The 18,355-nt window shown below is 48.7% G+C and overlaps 1 protein-coding gene and 1 long non-coding RNA gene across 2 annotated transcripts in view; both read right to left on the bottom strand.

Annotated features, from left to right (window-relative positions):
- The window catches only part of LOC114680150 (uncharacterized), a 64,890-nt gene extending 49,052 nt beyond the window's left edge, over positions 1-15,838 (bottom strand). The window contains exon 1 of the long non-coding RNA XR_013411265.1: positions 15,588-15,838. This is a non-coding gene — a long non-coding RNA (uncharacterized LOC114680150). The remainder of the gene's footprint in view (positions 1-15,587) is intronic.
- Positions 1-18,355, bottom strand: part of LOC144338331 (uncharacterized) — a 193,880-nt gene that overhangs the window by 118,847 nt on the left and 56,678 nt on the right. The window lies entirely within an intron of this gene.

Below are 18,355 nucleotides of genomic sequence, written 5' to 3' on the forward strand. Positions count from 1 at the left end.
CCACTGTTTTACAGGATCACAGGGCTCAGGCAATGTTCAGTATTATCACACACCAAGGTTTTTACAGTCTGAAGAAAACTACAGTCCTAAGATATCAGTTCTCAAAGCCTTAAGTTCCTCCTGCTAAGATTCCTAGAGGGTCTCGACTTCTTGCACTGAACCCCAACTTGCACAGGCACCTGCGTCTTCCTCCTGCAGCAAATGGAGATGAGAAGGCTGTGGCTCTGCTGCAGTAATGACGCCATGCAGCCCTAACACCACAGCAGAGCAATGGCTTTGGCCTGAATGTCCCCAAAACCTCATGCTGAAACCATCTCCGATGGGATACATTAAGAGGTGGGGCCTTTGGGAGGTCCTGCTCTCAGGACTGGGGTTGGTGTCCTTGTTGGGAGGCCTGGAGGAGCCCTCCTGTTCCTCCACCATGTGAGTCCCGACGAGACGCCTGCTGCCACGCAAGACCCGGTGAGATGCTGCCGTCTGTAAGCCACAGGCCCTGGGACACCAGATGTGCAGGTGCCTTGACCTTGGACTGCCTTGACCTTGGACTTTCCAGCTTCCAGAGCTGTGAGCAATAAATGTCTCTTTACAAATCACCCAATCGACAGCAGCCCGACAGAGAGACAGTAATGTTACAACTTGAGTCACTTTCTCAGTGGGCCAGAGGCCTCCCCACATGGGCCACCACCATAAAGCAAGAACTCCCTGGAGATGCAAAGGGGTTCACAAGGAATTCTACCCAGCACCAGGGTGTCTCTTCTTTCTTGCAGGAAGATAGCTGAGCCATGGCAGGAAACTACAGGGTGGGTGGGGCTGGACAGTAATGTGTCACCTGCTCATCTAAGCCTCAGTCTCCTGCCTCTCATCACGACAGTGGGGGTAACAACCCCCTCACCTGAGCTGTTGGGGGAGGTAAGAGTGCTGGGTGATTAACAATTGTTAGTGCCACAGAAATTAGGCAAAGAATCCATCCCATGTCTTACAAAACCAAACCAGCCCAGGAATTCCACATCACTACTAATTTGCATGGGAAAATGCTGGATTCTCATAAGTTTTGGCATGTCATTTGTATTAATAAAGTTTGCAGAGCTTTCACATACTAAGTATATAAAACAGGAAAATAAATCATGCAATTTGGAGGCTGAAGCAGGAGAATCACTTGAGCACAGGCAGTGGAGGTTGTAGTGAGCCTAGGCCGCGCCACTGTACTCCAGTCTGGGAGACAGAACGAGACTCCATTTCAAAAAAAAAAAGACTTTGCTGCTTCATACTAGTAAAGTGGGCAGATTCTACACGCCAACTCTTATTCAAAGGTCTCCTAACACTGACTCAGGAAATCTGGCCCTAATGTGCTTTGAGTTTTAATCCTAACAGTGTTAAAGACCACTCCCCCAGGAGCTCTGAACAAGTACTCCAGGTACACGCTGAACAAGACCACACACTCTTTGACCGAAATCTAACTTCATAGACCCAAACTACAGAACCACAGAAGACACTGCTTCTGTCCAACTTTTTGTTCTGTCATCGTTTGTGTCCATTATTTCCTACAAACCATCTCATTAGAATTTAGGGCACACAAAAGGCCGATACAACAGGGTTACTTTTCAAAGGTTTGGAGGTGAAGAACAGATACAATGCATTAACTTCCTATTGCTGCTGCAACAAATTACCACAAATGCAAACCTCCTCTCAGCCCTGGAAGTCAGGGGTCCCAGGGCTGAAGTCAAGGGGTCAGTAGCTTGTATTCCTGCCTGAAGTCTCCCAATTCATAGAGGCCACCATGGAGCTTGGCTCACAGCCCCACACCCCTCCTACCACTGCCCCGGCCTCAGCCCTGCACCCCTCAGGCCGCTGCCCCACCCTGGGCCCCATGCCCCTCCGGCCCCATGCTCCACCCTCGCCCTCAGCCCCACAGCCCTCTGGCCTCTATTTCATCCTCAGGTCTCCTCCTCTGAGATGGACGACTGGACCCTAGACGGAGGGATGAACATTCTGAACAGAATCAACGTAACTCAACATTTGAGTCGGAGAGGCCAAGCAATAAGACTTTCAAAAAAGCAACCAGAAAGTATGTACTGTGCCGGTAGTTCACAGCTGAGCGTGGCGTCATGAGTACGAGTGTGCGGCCATGCACACCAGGCCCAAGTTTAAGACAAAATATAAGGAGCTTTCCACTGTAGTATTTAACTAGATCTTATTACAAAATAGCCTCCTGATTGCAGTTTTTATCCAAAAAGTTCTTTGTAATTAAAGAAATTATTTTTCCCCTAAAAGACACTTCTCTATCTATCGTCCCATATAAACTAAAGGGGCATATTAAAGAAAAAAGACAAATGTTTGACTTCGGGGGTTTGCCTACGACTTGGATAAGCATGATTTTCTTCTAGCCAAGCAGGGAGCAGCTGGACCAGACTGGAGGGAAGGAAAAACAAATTTTCACTCTGACCTCAGTTGGGCACCAGAGTCTTCCCTGTCAGAATGTGGGTGTGGTGCTTCCCACACACCAGCCTCTGACGAAACTCAGCCCAAGGGTATGGGAAAAAGCTGTCTACTTCTGAAAAATCTGTAAAGTGCAGACACATCAAAAGCTTCAGAAGACTGTAAAGCGCCAAGGAGACCACTACACCCTTGGAGTTTACAGAAAATGGTCAGCATCACACGTGCCTGAGGTCCAGGGTCAGCTCCCGGCTGCCGCGACACCGTGAACGCAGCCCTGGCTTCCCCTCTGATGCAGAGAGCTGGTCACTCTGCCGGCAGCACTCAGAGCTCAGAACATTCTAGATGAAAGCAACGTGTTCCTTTTAAAATGTCGAATTGGGGCAGAGCAACTGAAGCTCTACGACTATGTCCACTGCTGGGTTTCAGGGTAGCATTAGGAAATTGTGAGAATCCAAATCTCAATTTCATACAGATTCCAGATTCACTGCAGGTTCCAGAATTTCCTGAAACATTCTTCCAATTTATCACTCAGGATTCCCTTGCCAAAGCTAATAAAGTCCACATTCCTTACGGAAAAGCCACCATAAGCACCACCAAAAATAAGAGCAACTGACGCCTGCCCTTTGCACCAAACCTATATACTGTTACTCACACAAGACTGTGCTGGAGGCAGCTCTTAGCTGAAGCCGAATCCGTGAGACTTCATTATCCCCATTTTGGATCAAGTGTGAAGACTGTCAGCAAACCAGGGCCCCAGTGTGAAGCAGAGAACAGATCCTCTGATGCCTGCCTGAACATTTCTTTCCCACCTCTGACTTGCATATTGAACACACTCAGAGCTACTGAGTCACCCACATTTGCAGGTCATTTATCCAGCCACCAGGATAACATAATTGTGCGATAAAAATGCCTTCTCAGGGGTTTGTCATACTCAACAAGGAAGCTCAGAAGGCTAGGTAAGCCCAAGAAAGGGGGAAGCGTCCTCAAAACAGACAAAAACCAAGGAAAACCATGCAGAAACTCTTTCAAGAGAGAGCAGAAACAGAGCCCGCTGTAGCCTTTCAGGCCCTGCTGGCCGCAGCCCTGCTTTAGGTGGCACCATTTCAACGGATGCATCCTGCTGGGCCCATTTGAAAGGTCCCGCTTGCGAGACACTCACCCCCACTTCCAGCTCCTGCAAGACCTGCTGCAGCCCCCCTCCACCCTGGGGGCCGACTGTGCAAGTCTTCCTGGCGAGACCCCTCAGAGCCTGCACATCATCTGAGACTGGGAAGCACCAAGGATCCCGAAACGCACAAATTCGTTCTCCTCGTGCTGCTTTCTGGGTTCGAAGTTGTCTTAAGAACCAGTCCTGCATAAACCCCGGGCTGGGGAGCCAGCCACAGCCCAGCAACACCCAGCTCATGTGCTCCACCCACCCCACAGAGGACCACGGAGGCCCCAGCACGCTCTGTCCGCGGGGCAAGACACCAGAAACAGCCACAGTTCAGGGTTCTGCCACCCGCCCCTCTGCCGTAATTACCTGCTGTGATCCGAATTCTCATTGGTTGGAAAGGTGATCCCACAGCTCCGCTGCCCTAATTACCTGCTGTGATCTGAAATTGCATTGGTTGGGAAGGGGATCTCACTGCTCAAGCACTCCCTGCTGCCTCCTTGCAAACAACATAAAAAATCCCAAACCCCTCTTCAAGAACGTTTACTATAACTTCAAAACAAGACCCATCACGAGACCAGGGAAGATACACACGCACATCTGACAGCTGGTGGGCGTCAGTGACCGATGCCACGGCTTCCGTGTGGCATGTGAAGCGGGAGGCCTGTCACGGTGACTCAGGCTGGGGTCTGAATGGGGGTCTTCCAAGCAACTAGGCAACCAGGACGCACACCCCAAAACCCAAGTCCCCGCACTCATGTACCTGGCAGAAATGCTGCGTGGCCATCGACACCAGTCGTGAACCAAGACCGATCTGTGTCCTGTGGCCCTCACAACGTCCGTACATGCCTGGGCCCAGCACAGGCACGCAGGGCACCCTGCTCGCCTCCAGTGGGGTTCTCTCCTGCCAAAGGGGATGGCCCTGAAGTCCGTTGAGATTTCCAAAGCTCTACAAAGTCGCCCTTCCTCTTGCTTGTTCAGAGGACCTAAAGCCCTGAAGACACCAGTGAGAATTGACCTAGCCTCTTAAGGCAGCTCAAACACCTAAACACAGGAACATTGGACCTCTCTGCCCTCAGGAGCAGCCAATAACCCACTGGGCTAAGCAGAAGGCACAGATGTCACATCCAGAAGCCAGTGGCGCTCACGTTTGCATTCCAGGAGCTGCCCTTGTGAGTCCCCCCAAGGCTTCCAAATCCCACTTGATTGTTTTCATCGTATCTCTACAACATCAGAGACATTATATCTCATGGTATCTATGAGATCCTCTTTACTTTTATGAGCATATATGCTCCCTGACTTACCATGGGATGAAACTGTTCCAATAAACCCAGCGTAAGCTGAAAATATCCTAAATAGAAAGTGCATTTGACATCATAGTTTCAACTTACAACGGGTTCATCCAGAGGCAGCCCATCTTGGGCCAAACACTGCACTGAGTGTGACTAGTTCACACCATCACAAGGTTGAAAAAAAAAATCAGATATGTAACAATTGGGAGCCAGGGACCCTCTGTATTGGGGCTCCTGTCTTCAGAGACAACAGAAACCTCTTCTTAGACAAGAATCACAATTTATAATCCTCAAAATGTTAAACTTAGTTTAACAATCTAGAGGTTCAAACAAAGCCAAAGTAGGCCCACAAGGCCGTTTGTGTCATTCGCTAAGACACACAACTCTGTAATAACCTTCACCACAGCCCCTCAGGGTGGGTCCCAGAGGCGGCTGAGGTTTGTGGCTATGGACACTAACGAAACCAAAATCAGAGTACGCAGGTGCAGTCAAGTCATATGACTTCTCCACTAGCATATGCACAAATGTTCATCAGCAAATCTCATCTTTGCTTTACCTCCCTCCCATGACCTAAAAAGGAGTCCACCACACACACACCTCACTTCAAAAACATAATTAGTACTTGCATTCAATTCTGAGCATTCGGAATAGACCTAATGGGTGATTAAATCTCTCTTCCAACCCATTGCTTAGTCTTCTTAGAGGATGAAGGATTTTGCATAACACAAGTCAACATATAAAAGATCTGCTATAGAAACAGACTTTCAAGTGGTCCTCATTATAGTGATTCAACTAATATACAAAGGACCCAACACACAACACAGTGTATATTAGAAGAATGATTAATTTGTTCCCCTAAAAATCCTAATATCTACACAGAAAAAAATACCCTATACACATTTTATCATTCTTTACCAGTATAGTCATACAAAGGAGTATCACAAAAGCAAAAGAACACATTTGGTTTGACTCGCAGTTCTAAGTTTAATATAAAATTGCTAAAACCACCAAGACAAACATGACTATGAAATATTTAACGATCTTCACCTAAATTCAAGTCACCATTCAACCACCAATACCTCTGCTTTCCTTACGGGAACTTTCCAAAAGTAAATTCTGGAATTAACAGGACAAAATTTTCTGGTGATAGAAATTAGGAAGAAATTGGTTGAAGGCTGCTCCTTGGCTGTCAAACTTTTTCTCAATATTTTGTAAAATAAAAGCGTCAAACAGATCTTTACATTAACTTACAATCTATCAAGCAATACTGGAGCAAGCTTTAAATAGTAGCCACATTCTGTCAGGGCTGACTAACATTAAATCAGTATCAGTCTCATGTCTTGCAGCATCCACAGCTCATCTTCTTAAAACCACTTAAGATTTCATAATTAACTCAATTAAACAATGTAAGTCATCTCCTTGATCTTTGACATGAAGGGGTAATTTTCCCCCCAAATAGTACCTCTTTCCTTGACATGATTTAATCTGTGGTTAGAGTATTTAACAGGATTTCTTTCCTTCTTAGAAAATAAAATATACACGTTTCCAATATAGAAAAACTCTAACTGATAATGCCATAGCTTAACCAGGTCAAAAGCATTTTTTTTAAGTTAAAAAAAGAACCTAACTGCATCTTTGGACCTTATGTGAGGTAGTGTCCAGGGTCACTGGGTCCCCTGCTTGGCCAGTGTATCTGGGTACCAATTAAAGACAGAAACCCAAGCATTCACTCAAAGCCCCTTCCCAGCTGTTCATCCTAGTGGAAGAAGCCGTGGGTACAAACAAATACGGCATTTTACGGAGGGCTTTGGGGATAGGCTGCTTGAGAACATCAAAGTGGCTCATGTCCCCTGAGTATAAAGCCAGTGACTGCTCTCAGCTTCAGTGCAGCACCATCCACAGCAGCCAAGTCCGGGATCTCCTGAGTGCCCGTCAACAGGGGATGAAGGGAACGTGGCCTGAACATACACAGGAGCAATACTCCACCACACAGCGGAGAGCCCTGTCATCCGCGACAGTATGGATGGAGCTGGAGGACATTACGTCAAACAAACCAGCCAAGCAAAGAAACGGAGCATGTTCTCACTCTTAAGCAGGAGCTGAGAGCAGATCTCATGGAGACCAAGAGTAGGTGGTCAACAGGGCCCAGCAGAGCCCACTCATAAGCAGGATGGGCAGAGGCTAGTAACAGGCACAAATACACAGCCTAATGGGAGCACAAGAACTACTATTGATATATCAGCAGGGGGATGGCAGTGGGTCATCTACTGTGTATTTCAAAACAGCTAGGAGAGAATAACTTAACATAACCAGCACAAGGAAAAGAAACTATTTAAAGTGAAAGACATCCCAAGTACACAGATTTCATCAATATAGGGATGAATCTAGATATCACATGCACTCTGAAAATATGTACATATATTATGTATCAACAGAAACAAAAACCAATGACAGAACCATTTGCAAAGCATGTGCAGAAGAATGGGAAGCACGACATGGTGTGGCTCTGTGTCCCCACCCAAATCTCATGCTGAACTGTAACCCTGTGTTGGAGGTGGGCCCTGGTGGGAGGTGATTGACTCATGGGGGTGGTTTCTAATGGTTTAGCACAATCCCCCAAGTGCTGTCCTCATGATCGTTCTCCTGAGATCTGGTTGCTTGGAGGTACATGGCACCTTCCCCTTCACTCTGTCTCCCCTTCCAGCCATATGAAGACATACCTGCCTCCCCTTCACCTTCCACCCTGATTGTAAGTTTCCCCAGATGTAGAAGCCTGTACAACCCACAGAACTGTATGCCGATTAAACCTTTTTTTCCTTATTACCCAGCCTCAGGTAGTTCTTTATATCAGTGGAAGAACAGTATAGTCCTCAGGACCAGCAATGTTTTCCTTCTACCCAGTGGCTAACAAGGTCCCACACCGTAGCTGGTTTTCCAAAGCCTTTGCCAGAATGCTGAGGTTGTTTTGGGGATACTAACTTTCCCCATCTCTGGCAAACCAGATGGGGCATCCTATTTGCCTCTTACCACCTTTCTCAGAGAAACTCCACCTCTCAAACAGCCTCGGCCAGGGGCCTCCTTCAGCAGCAGCAAAGCTGAGTATTCCTTGCACTTCCCTTCTTCTGAACAAGTAAACATCTTAAGCTTGTTTTTCCATCTTCCCAGCTCATTGAAAAAAATATCTTATGCTTTCTATTTTCCTAACACACACACACACACACACACACACACACACGGAAGAGAAGTGCCGTGAGGGCAGGGGCTCTTGTTTTCCCGGATCTGAGCCTGGCCCTCAAACACTAGCCGAATTCATACTAACACGATATCCAGAGGCAGAAATGCAAATATCCCCACGATTTCAAGTACCCTAAGGATCTAACAGGCCAAGTGGCCCATGTAACTATGGTTTGTGCTGGGCCATTCAACTGGTGTCCAAATCCCTGTCCAAGTGAGCTATTTCGGGACTTTTCAGACATTTTGTTGTTGTTGTTGTTCTATATCTTTTTTATTAAAGCAATCTATTACAGTTACAATCAAGAATATCCCAGGCCGAGTGTGGTGGCTCATGCCTCTAATCTACTAATACAAAAATGAACCAGCCATGGTGGCAGGCACTTATAATCCCAGCTACTCAGGAGGCTGAGGCAGGGGAATGGCGTGAACCAAGAGGTGAGGCTGCAGTGAGCCAAGATCACACTACTGCATTCAAGCCTGGGCAACACAGCAAGACTGTCTCAAAAAATTAAAAATAAACCAATACTCCCACAGTTAGTTCTTCACCAATGTCAGATATATCAGTTTAAAGAAAAATATGAAAGCATGTTTTTAAATTTCAGTGTTGAATTTAACCATATCTTTTAAGAAGATATGAAGATAGAAGTTCCCCAAGGATCGGGGAAGAAAAAAGCAGTTAAGAAAATCTTAAAACCTCTGGAGAAAAACAAGTATTGCCTTAAGACCTTAAGGCAAAAATTTTTCTTTGCACTTTGATTTCAAAAGAACAGAGAAGCCCAAAATATGAACCCTCCCATCTGCATTTTATATTCGTCTGTGTCCTTTGAAAGGCTGGAGATGGGATCCCAGGTTCCAAAGTGCCTGGCCATGGCTCACATCAGGCGGCATCTTTCACAGCCATTTACTCCTCTGACTGTGCCTAGAGAGCTCTGTGGCCCAATTTACAAAAAAAGGTCCTAATTTACTCACGTTCATCACTTTGAGCAGAGTCTCAAGAAATGAGACAAATATTGACACTCCACAGAAGCAAGTACTCTCTTCCTAAAAGTCAAGTGTCAGGTTCCCATGAGCCAGGCAGCTTGCTTACAGAAAGCACTGGCTGACTTGCTGGTTTAATGTTAAATGCATTTAAAATGTTAAGTGATCAAACCCCCCTCCCAGTGGGTGTGCGCGTTGAGCTGGCTGCAGTAGTGAGGCAGACGACGTTCTTTCCTTTGGTTTTGCTTCAAGCAGAGCACCCCACACCCAGGAAGAGGCCAAAGGACGGCATCGAGGTCTAGGACAGATCTAAGGAGAGCTGCAGGCTGACTGCCTCATCTGCAAATAGTCTCTCATTTCAGAGAAAATCACTGAACAGAGTTCATGACACGTGAATTTTTAAAATTCGTATATCTAATTTCATCCCATTAGAACTTTTGAACCTCCGCCTCCCACCTAGAGAACGTCAGCTCAAGCCGATCACAGCGCAGTGCGATTTTCTATAAATAATGTGCACGCCTGCATCTGAGCTGAGATGTGAATGTCTGGAATGTGCCTGCCAGGCCCAGGAGGAACTGCAGCAAGTGTGGGGACACAAGCCGCTAAGGAATCTCATTTGGAGGGAACTGGAGGCAACTAAAACTAGGTCCACTGGTTTTTCTTGGTAAGGTTTGACCAGGCAAACTGTTATCACTGTTGCTAATTTATGGTAATTGGGATGGGGACTTAACAGTAAGTAATTAGAGCAACTACGGAATTTGCTACTCAATTACAATGGCACAGATTCCTGAGAATGGAAGAACTGCTGCCCAGGAATAGAGTTCAAGAGGTCCTCCCCATGCTCCGAGGAACATGGCATTTCCACGCACCCCTGCTTTGGTCCCTGGCCACCACCATCCTGATCTCGGCCATCTGATGGCATCAGTCCCCAAAGCTGGAAACACCTGACACCTCTTGTCACCCTCCCATCTGCCCTGCCTTCCTCCAGTCCAGGATATTCAGAGATGCCCACATACAGGACCAGGAAATCAAGGTTATCACAAACCAGTGCGTGCATTCAAAGTCCTCCACGGCAGCACAATCACCAATGGCCAATACTCTCAGAACCTTTCACCTCAAAACGGGAGCACATCTGGATTCAAGCTGACAATGCTGCATTCTCTTTGCCATGTACACATGGAGGCATGTCAGGTTCCACCTAAAGGTATCAGGTTCCACGCTGGTCAGGAGCCCAAACCTAGTCACTCTGCATGATATCAATTCACCATCCAGAGAAGCCTGCAGTTTTCCTCTGGTGCACGGTGTGGATGGTGGATGCATTTCCCCTGAAGACTCAGAGACAGGAGCCTGGCCAAGGAGGCCAGTCACCCCAGCCCCTGCAAGGCCCGGACGTGACCCTCTGCTGTCTGCACACAGTACCCAAGTCTAGCAGTGCTGGCTCTGTGGTGGGATCCATCTGGGCCTGCAGAGGACCCGAGGCACAGGAACCGTGCAGCCTGGCTGCAGCCAGAGGCCTAAGGGATCCCCACGAGGCTCTCCAGCCTAGGTGCCCTCACCACAGGCAGAGCCATGCAAGAGAGTTGCCTGCTGAACTGGAAACGCCCCAATCTGCTCAGCCAACACAGAAAGACAACAGCCACCTACAGCTGCTGAGCCCTGAAACGTGGCCACTGGGCCTGAAGGGTGGAATCTGGAATTTAATGTATGAAGTTCTTTTCAAATGTGTTTAGCTATGTAATCAAATCTTTATTCTAATTAAATGTAAAGGAGCCTCTGGGCTATGGGCTCCCTTGTCGGGCATCACAGCTCCAGGGAGTAAGAATGGGAGAGAGAGGCCCAGAGCCTCTCTGCATTCTCCACGCTAATTCAACAAGTCATCATAAGGAAAGGCACTCCAGCAGGAGAGGTGTACACGGGAAGAACTGGGTTGGCCCTGACAAGCATGACCCCCATGGCATCACAGCTGCCTCAGGCAACAGGCAAAAGACAATGATGCCCACCTGGACAGGCCACCGGATGTGATGATGCACCCCCAAGCCCTAGTCCCACAGTAGCCAGAGACCACCTGCTGCTCATCCCGGGTGAAACAGGCAGAGCTACCGGAGCCCTCAAAAGCAGGAAGAATTAAGGAGGCAATTCCCACGACACACGTGACACTCCTTGGAGACAGACACAGGCTTCGCTGTGAAAGTGCAGAGGACGGTGGAGTCCCTAGGCGGGCTGCTTCTTCCAATGATCGGGAAGAAACCAGATCCATTTCCTTGTAGGAGAATCATTAGTACCATGATTAGACAGAAGACATAAGGTGGCTGATATTATCAAATCATCAAGCACCTCACAGCTGCTTCTCCAAGGAAGGCCTGGAAACTTGCAGCCACCCGCGTAGGGGCCGCAGTGTTTACAATGGAGATACGGGTGACCGAAGTCTGGCTTCCTCAGGGAAGCTACATCTGAACTTTCACCACTGAGGAATCGGTCATTTACACTCACTCACCCTCAATGCAGAAGAGGGCTCAAGACACTGTACCAGACTTCAACACTCAGGGTTAGGGTCAGGGTCAAATTCACAAGTTTTACAAAATGTATTTCCTTGGGATGCCAGAAGAGATGCAGCTTCACACCCCCCCACCTCCATGGTTTGCTTATCCCCTTCACCAGTGGATCTCACCTACAGATGACACATCCACGCCTCATCCATGGCAGCACAGAAAACCACTTGGAAGACAGCCACTCCCACCAAGCTTCCTGACTTTGGTGTTTAAAATCTGCATCTCATACGTGAGATTACACTCCTCTGGACAACGACATTGCGACTGTCATTTCACCCAAAAGGGCTTTAGGAAATGACACACGGTCCAGATGCCAGAGGTCGCCGGCCGCCTTACTCTAGCCTAATTCCTTTGTGCCTGTATGGAGGCTTCACAGCTACAGCCCATTAATGAGATGAGAAGCTCAGGGCATAGACGAACTCAGTGCTGAATTTTTTCCATTTATCACCCTTTTGTTTCGTCCAGAAGACAGCTGAGAAAGGCGGGGGCAGATCATCTCCTCCAGTGTAATGACTCTAGCCACTTCTCTTCACCCCAGGTCACCACTCAGTCAACACGCTCTTGAGAAACCAAAGCAATTCTGTTCCCTTCACTCTGGGTTCCAAGCACTAAATTCCTCCGTTTTATCAATTAGATTATCAAGCAGCCATTTGTAATCTGGACTGCAATCTGATACGAAATTTAAAGCTAATTTAAATTGCGGTAATAGCTCCTATTTACATTATAGATAAGGCATGAAAGAAAACTTTAATCTGTTCATAGGACCAACTTTGTAAACAAACCAATTATTCAAGCAATGATTGTCTTCAGTTAGATGCAAATTACTTTGTTCATAAAAGATTTTCCAGTAGGAATTTTTAAATCCATGGTCTGTCTTTTCTGAGCCTGTCTCTGCACCTTCCCCTGAGTGCACAGCAGGACTTCTCAGGGCATCCCATCAGCAGACCCACTGAAGAGAATAAGCCCGCAGCCCCCAGCCCCCAGCCCGGGAATCAAGTCCGAGCCCCAGCAGCCCCTCGTCCAGCCGGGGCTTCCTCACCAGCACAGCACCCAGGGGTCTTCCAGGTTTAATGCCACGTGTGCGTGGAAAGTAGAGTGCTAGAAGGAACACAATAGACATTCAACAATGCAAATTACCCCCTGGAACAGCCCAGCAACCCTCTGTACCTTCCCCAAAGTACCCATGCTAGGCAGGCGTAGAGTCTAATGGGGGTGCCTAGGAATCAGCATTTAACACTATTCTGATGAATAAGAGAGTTTGAGAGGTCGGTCAGCGAGAGGCTGCTGTGGCCTCCACTCATTTGCAGGCTCTGAAGAGACACAGATTCAGGTAACAGGCCAGACAGGACAAGGATGAGGAGGAGGGCAAATTCCATGGACCACCAACCACCCTGCCATCCCCACTGAGACTCCGTGATTTAAAGAGAGGCAAAGCCAGGGAGAAAAGGTGCCCGAACCACACGAGGGACTGAGATTTCACCTAAAGCACGCAGCATGTGGCTGAGGGCCAAGGTTGGGCAAGCCAGGAGCACAGAACGGGGTTCACAGGCCCAGAGGTGTCTCCCACACCCACACCCCGTGCAGACCTCCCAAGCACTGCCTGTGTCTGCCTGGTTTAGTTCCTCCCCGCCTTCTACTGTGTTGGTTTCTCAGCCGCCACCCACCACCACACAACCGTCTTTACAAGCTTGGTGGACTGAAAAGAGCGGCGGCGGGTAAGATCTGGGCTCTGGGGCCAACGTCCTGCCTGAGACATTAGTTCCAACCCACCTAGCTGTGATGTGAGCCCCCGAGATTTCTCAAATGTGAGATGGGAAGGTAACTGAACCCACTCACCAGGACGGCTGTGCAGACTGAGATTACATATAGCCACACCTCGGCATCCACCACACGTGGGACCCCAGTCGTGTTGCCCCTGATGGGAATCCCTCTATCTATGCCCCTTCTGCTACCAGAGCCAACTCCCAGCAGTAGCTGTGGAGGGTGCATCCTCTATTCCCACTCCACTCACCTCCCATCGCTCCACGCAGTGACCTGCCACGCAGCGGCCACCAGCAAATCCGGCCCCACTGGATAACCGACCACCAGCCCCCCCTCACTTTGGGGCGTCTTCCACTTGCAGTTCCGAAGCAGGCCGAGAAACCGCCCTCAAGGGCAGTCACCTGTTCCTTATTGCATGTAATGACCTGCCACGCAGGACCACCAGCAAACCCAGCTCCACCATCCAGGTTCCTGTGGATAACCGAACCCCCACCCCCCACCTTGGAGCGACTTCCACTTGCGGTTCTGAAGGGGGCCGAGAAACCGCTCTCAAGGGCACTCACCTGTTTCTTATTGCACGTAATGACCTGCCAAGCAGGGCCACCAGCAAACCCAGCTCCACCGTCTAGGTTCTGGTGGGTAACTGCCCCTGTCCCCTGCTTCCTCCTGGGGTGTCTGGGAGGCTCAGAAACTGCCCTCCAAGGGCACTCATCTGTTCCTTATTGCACTAATACCTCATTTACAGAAATCCACTTTGACTTTCCAGCACTGCAGTTGTGACAATTTAGCAATCCTGCTTGCAAGCTACAAGAGCTTGAGGTCACGTCCACCTCACCAGTATCCCAGAGACCCAGCACTATCCCACTGTGTTTAAAATTCCAAAATACTCCTGCAAAATGCTACTGGCATTTGCTTTGCACATAAAATGTTAAAAACCTTCAAGTGAAACAAATATCTTCAACAGTTTGATACAATGACATGTGAGTTACACATCTGCCAGTTGTAAAGCCTCATGCATTTATAACATTTTAGGTACGGTCAAATGGCTCAATTAATATAAACTATGAGAATCTCTAAGAAACAGGTTTCTTCTGGCGTTAGATGACCAAAGGAAAACTGGGTTCTGGCTGGCTTGCGGGCCTGTAGATGCAGACATATATGCTGACACAACCAAGCTCCTTCCCACTGATGTGGCCTCATCCCAGGCCCCTCACCCGGATGCCTGCAGGCCCCTGGAGGAGCAAGCTGACCTGTCCACATTTCTCAAATGCACAGCTGTTGCTCACACTGCAGATAGAGTTCAAGGCACGAGCAGGCCACCATGCTAAAAATACCACGCAGCGTCCACGCCAGGTGACGGTGGTTTTCACTCCATCCCAAAGCCCCAGGTATGAGTTTACAGCCATGATTACCACATGGCTTTTTAGACCCTCAAGACATACTTTGTTTCCTTTTATGCAACAAAGTTCAAAGACTATCACTCAGATATAGGCTCTGAAACTGTGGAATAATTATTTGGGAACAGAGCCTCTGCCAGATCAGGATTAGCACTTGGGACAACACCCCGTGACCTCGGTCCACACAAACCCATCCAGACCAGAAGCCTCCCGCACTGTAATTTCTGTGGATTTCTGTAAACGAGGTATTACTGCAATAAGGAATAGATGAGTGCCCTTGGAGGGCAGTTTCTGAGCCTCCCAACCACACGGCCACGTTCAGGCTGAAGCCGCACCACCTCCAGAAACACTGTCCCTCGCCGAGGTGTGCCTGGCTTCTCCCTTTTTCCAAAACTTAACAAAACCTGAAAAGGACAGGTCTGTGTAGAAAAACACAAACTACTTGCGATTCCTCTTCCCAGTTCAGGCTGTAGGAAGCTCGTCTCGGCCCTCACCGTGTTCTGACTGTGGCTTGGTTCCCATAAGAAATAAAGTCAGAATTCTAGTCCCTGTCTCCTGGGCAGTGTGGCAGGCATACATACCTTCAGTTATATGAGGAAAGGCGTGGCGAGCCCCCTTCCTTCAGTAAAACTGCACAGTTCCCAGAACCCTGATGCCATCCCCCTCACACCACTGTGAACACCTGGACAGAGCACATTTCAATGCGTGCACCTTTGTGGGCTAGTTTTCTATTTCTCCACTAAATCACCCCAAATTTAGCGCCCTAAACTCTGACTTATTTTCTCACATTTCTGGAAGCTGGAGTCCAAAACAGGTCCCACCATCTAACGTGGAAGTGGCGGCAGGGCTGGCTCTGGGGAAGCGACCGTCTCCTTCGCCCCCGCAGCCTCTAGAGGCTTCTGCATCCCCTGTTCCATATGGCACCCACTGTCTTCAGGACCCACAGCGGCTCTGACGGCCCCGCAACTGGAAGACGCAGAAATGTCAGGAGCCCGGGAATCTAGTGCTAGGGCCAAGCCTCCCCACCCTCCCAGCTCCTCACACACTCCCGTGTGAGCTAATATAGATTCCACTTTAACTAGTGTCACCTGTGTAAGGGGTAAGTGCCCAGCTGTGAACTGGTTAACCTCGCCCACACAAACCCCGAGAATAAACTCACAGGCCATGGACCACTCCCCAAGCAATAAGTGACCACCTGCTCAGGGACCTCCATGCCCCAGCAGAGCCCTCCAGTACCTCCTTGTGAGCTCAGACTGGCAGCAGGGTTCTGCAGCGCCAGAGGGCCCTGGATAAAAAAGACAGCTCCCATATCGGGAGGCACCGCCCTCGGTTGGGTTCCCAGTACTTTAATAGCCCAGGTGGACAAGCCGTGGCGCATGCAACCCCATCACCAGAATAACGGCTGCACGTGGCGAGTGCACGGGTGGCCACCACTCAGCCCAGCTGGCCGCGCTAAGCACATCACCACCGTGACGCCCAATCAGATTGAACTGCTGGAACAGTCCCAGCATCGGCCCCCAAGAACATTCTGGATCACAATTCAGAGTAGTGATTGCGATCAGGGCCACATGTGGCTGAATGTTTTTACAGGAGGACACCACAGCTGGACTGACGCCACAGCTGGATCTGGCTGGACTGAGAGCATTTCCCACTGTACATTCTTACAACACCATTTTATTTGCGCTTTATTAAACTTCTATGGCTTTTTTCTGCTTATCTACTTTATGGGAGTGTTTCTTGTTCTTATGACTGCGGTGATACTTCAAGCTACAACTATCAATGTGTAAATTAGTTTGGAAGTCGCCTTATCATTAAACATTTCACAAGCAAGCAGTCAGAGGCACCTAACCCAGAGGCCTCTTTTCTTCTCTGAGCCAAACCTACCTTGGACTCAAAGAAAATGGCACATGGAGAGGGGCTGGATCTCCAGCGCCCATTCCTAGGGAGCCTCCTGGGGAGCAGATATGGAGGGAGAAGCCCTGGGTTATGGCACTGTCGTACTAAAGAAAAGTCTATTTGGGTAATGTAAGCACCAGACTTAAGAGATTAAGCAAACCATGAAAAGAAACTACTAACCACAGCTTCTCCAAAACAGAACTAAACTCCCTTTAGTTTGAATTGGAAAAGCAGAAGTGATGATCAGGATACAAAAAAAAAAAAAAAAAAAAAAAAAGAAATGACACAGTATCTGAACACAGGAGAATAATCAAGGGCCACTGTCTCTTCCTGTGTCAGTGGGAGCCTCGCATCTAAGCTGGATTTAGAAGGTTGCTACTTTGGACTGAAAGGTATCCCCAACTCTAGTTTGTAAGCAAGTGGAGCAGAATGCTTCAATTATTTCAAGGTTTAGCGGTAAAGCTCTGCAACTCTCACAAACATTTTAATTGGTGTGAATTTTAAAGTGACTCAATCTGTTGGCTGGAGTATCTAACGGCTTAACCACGGGGTCACGTTGGAAAATTTTTCCAATTGCTTTTGTTTTTCCTACTGAAGATGCATTTGAACGTTCTTGTAGTTTGCAGTTGGCTGGTTCTGATGTTTGGTCCTGAGGAGGCCCAAGTATCCATAGAGGAAGAATCTGAAACCTCAAGCCACTCGAGTGCTGTCTGGGCAGATGGAGACCCCAACCCGAGGGCCACTGACGGGCTCAGCATGGGCGCAGGGCCGCCCGATGCAACAGGCCACGTATTTGCCGGTTACAAAACATCATAAGCACACACCCCCAGGTGTGCACACACGCTCTGTACACATCTGTCCCTATCAACACCAGCACACACCCCCAGGTGTGCACACACGCTCTGTACACGCTCACGTCTGTCCATGCCAACAACAGCATACACCCCGAGGTGTGCACACAAGCTCTGTACACATCTGTCCCTGCCAATGCCAGCACACATCCCCAAGGTGTGCACACACATTCCATACGCGCTCACATCTGTCCCTGCCAACGCTGGCATACACCGCCAAGGTGTGCACACACGCTCTGTACACACTCACATCCCTCCCTGCCAATATGAGCACACATTCCCAGGGGTGCACACAGGCTCTGCACATACTCATGTCTGTCCCTGCAGCCTGAGTCAAACAGTCACAGAGAGGCAGAGGAGGAGGAAGAAGGATGCGATGGGCACTAAGGTCCTGGGCCGGTTCCGCTCCCTACCTCGGGAGAGACCCCTCATGTGATCCTGCCATCACTCACCCTTCCGCCTCCATCCTCCATCCTCCCACAGGGATCAGGAGGATGCCCACTGCACAGAGCTGTGATGAGCATGAACAGAAGATGGCAGGAGCTCACGCCAAGGTGCTGAGCACGGGGCCTACAGAGTGCTTCTTTCTGCTGTGACTGACATCATCAAACAAGAGACTGACACAGCTTCTGCAGAGAATGTCACTTGCTGAGAAACTGAAACGTGTGACCTAGGAGCCTGTGAAGGTCTAAGAACAAACCAACAAACCAAACGGTTTTGTTTGTTTTTCAAACACCATAGCCTGTTTTTTCTTTTTTTTCATGTTCTACCTTGGGTATCATTTAGTTTAATTTCAAAGTAAGTCCAA

This window comes from Macaca mulatta, chromosome 20 (genome assembly GCF_049350105.2).
Source record: "Macaca mulatta isolate MMU2019108-1 chromosome 20, T2T-MMU8v2.0, whole genome shotgun sequence".
Lineage (NCBI taxonomy): Eukaryota > Metazoa > Chordata > Mammalia > Primates > Cercopithecidae > Macaca > Macaca mulatta.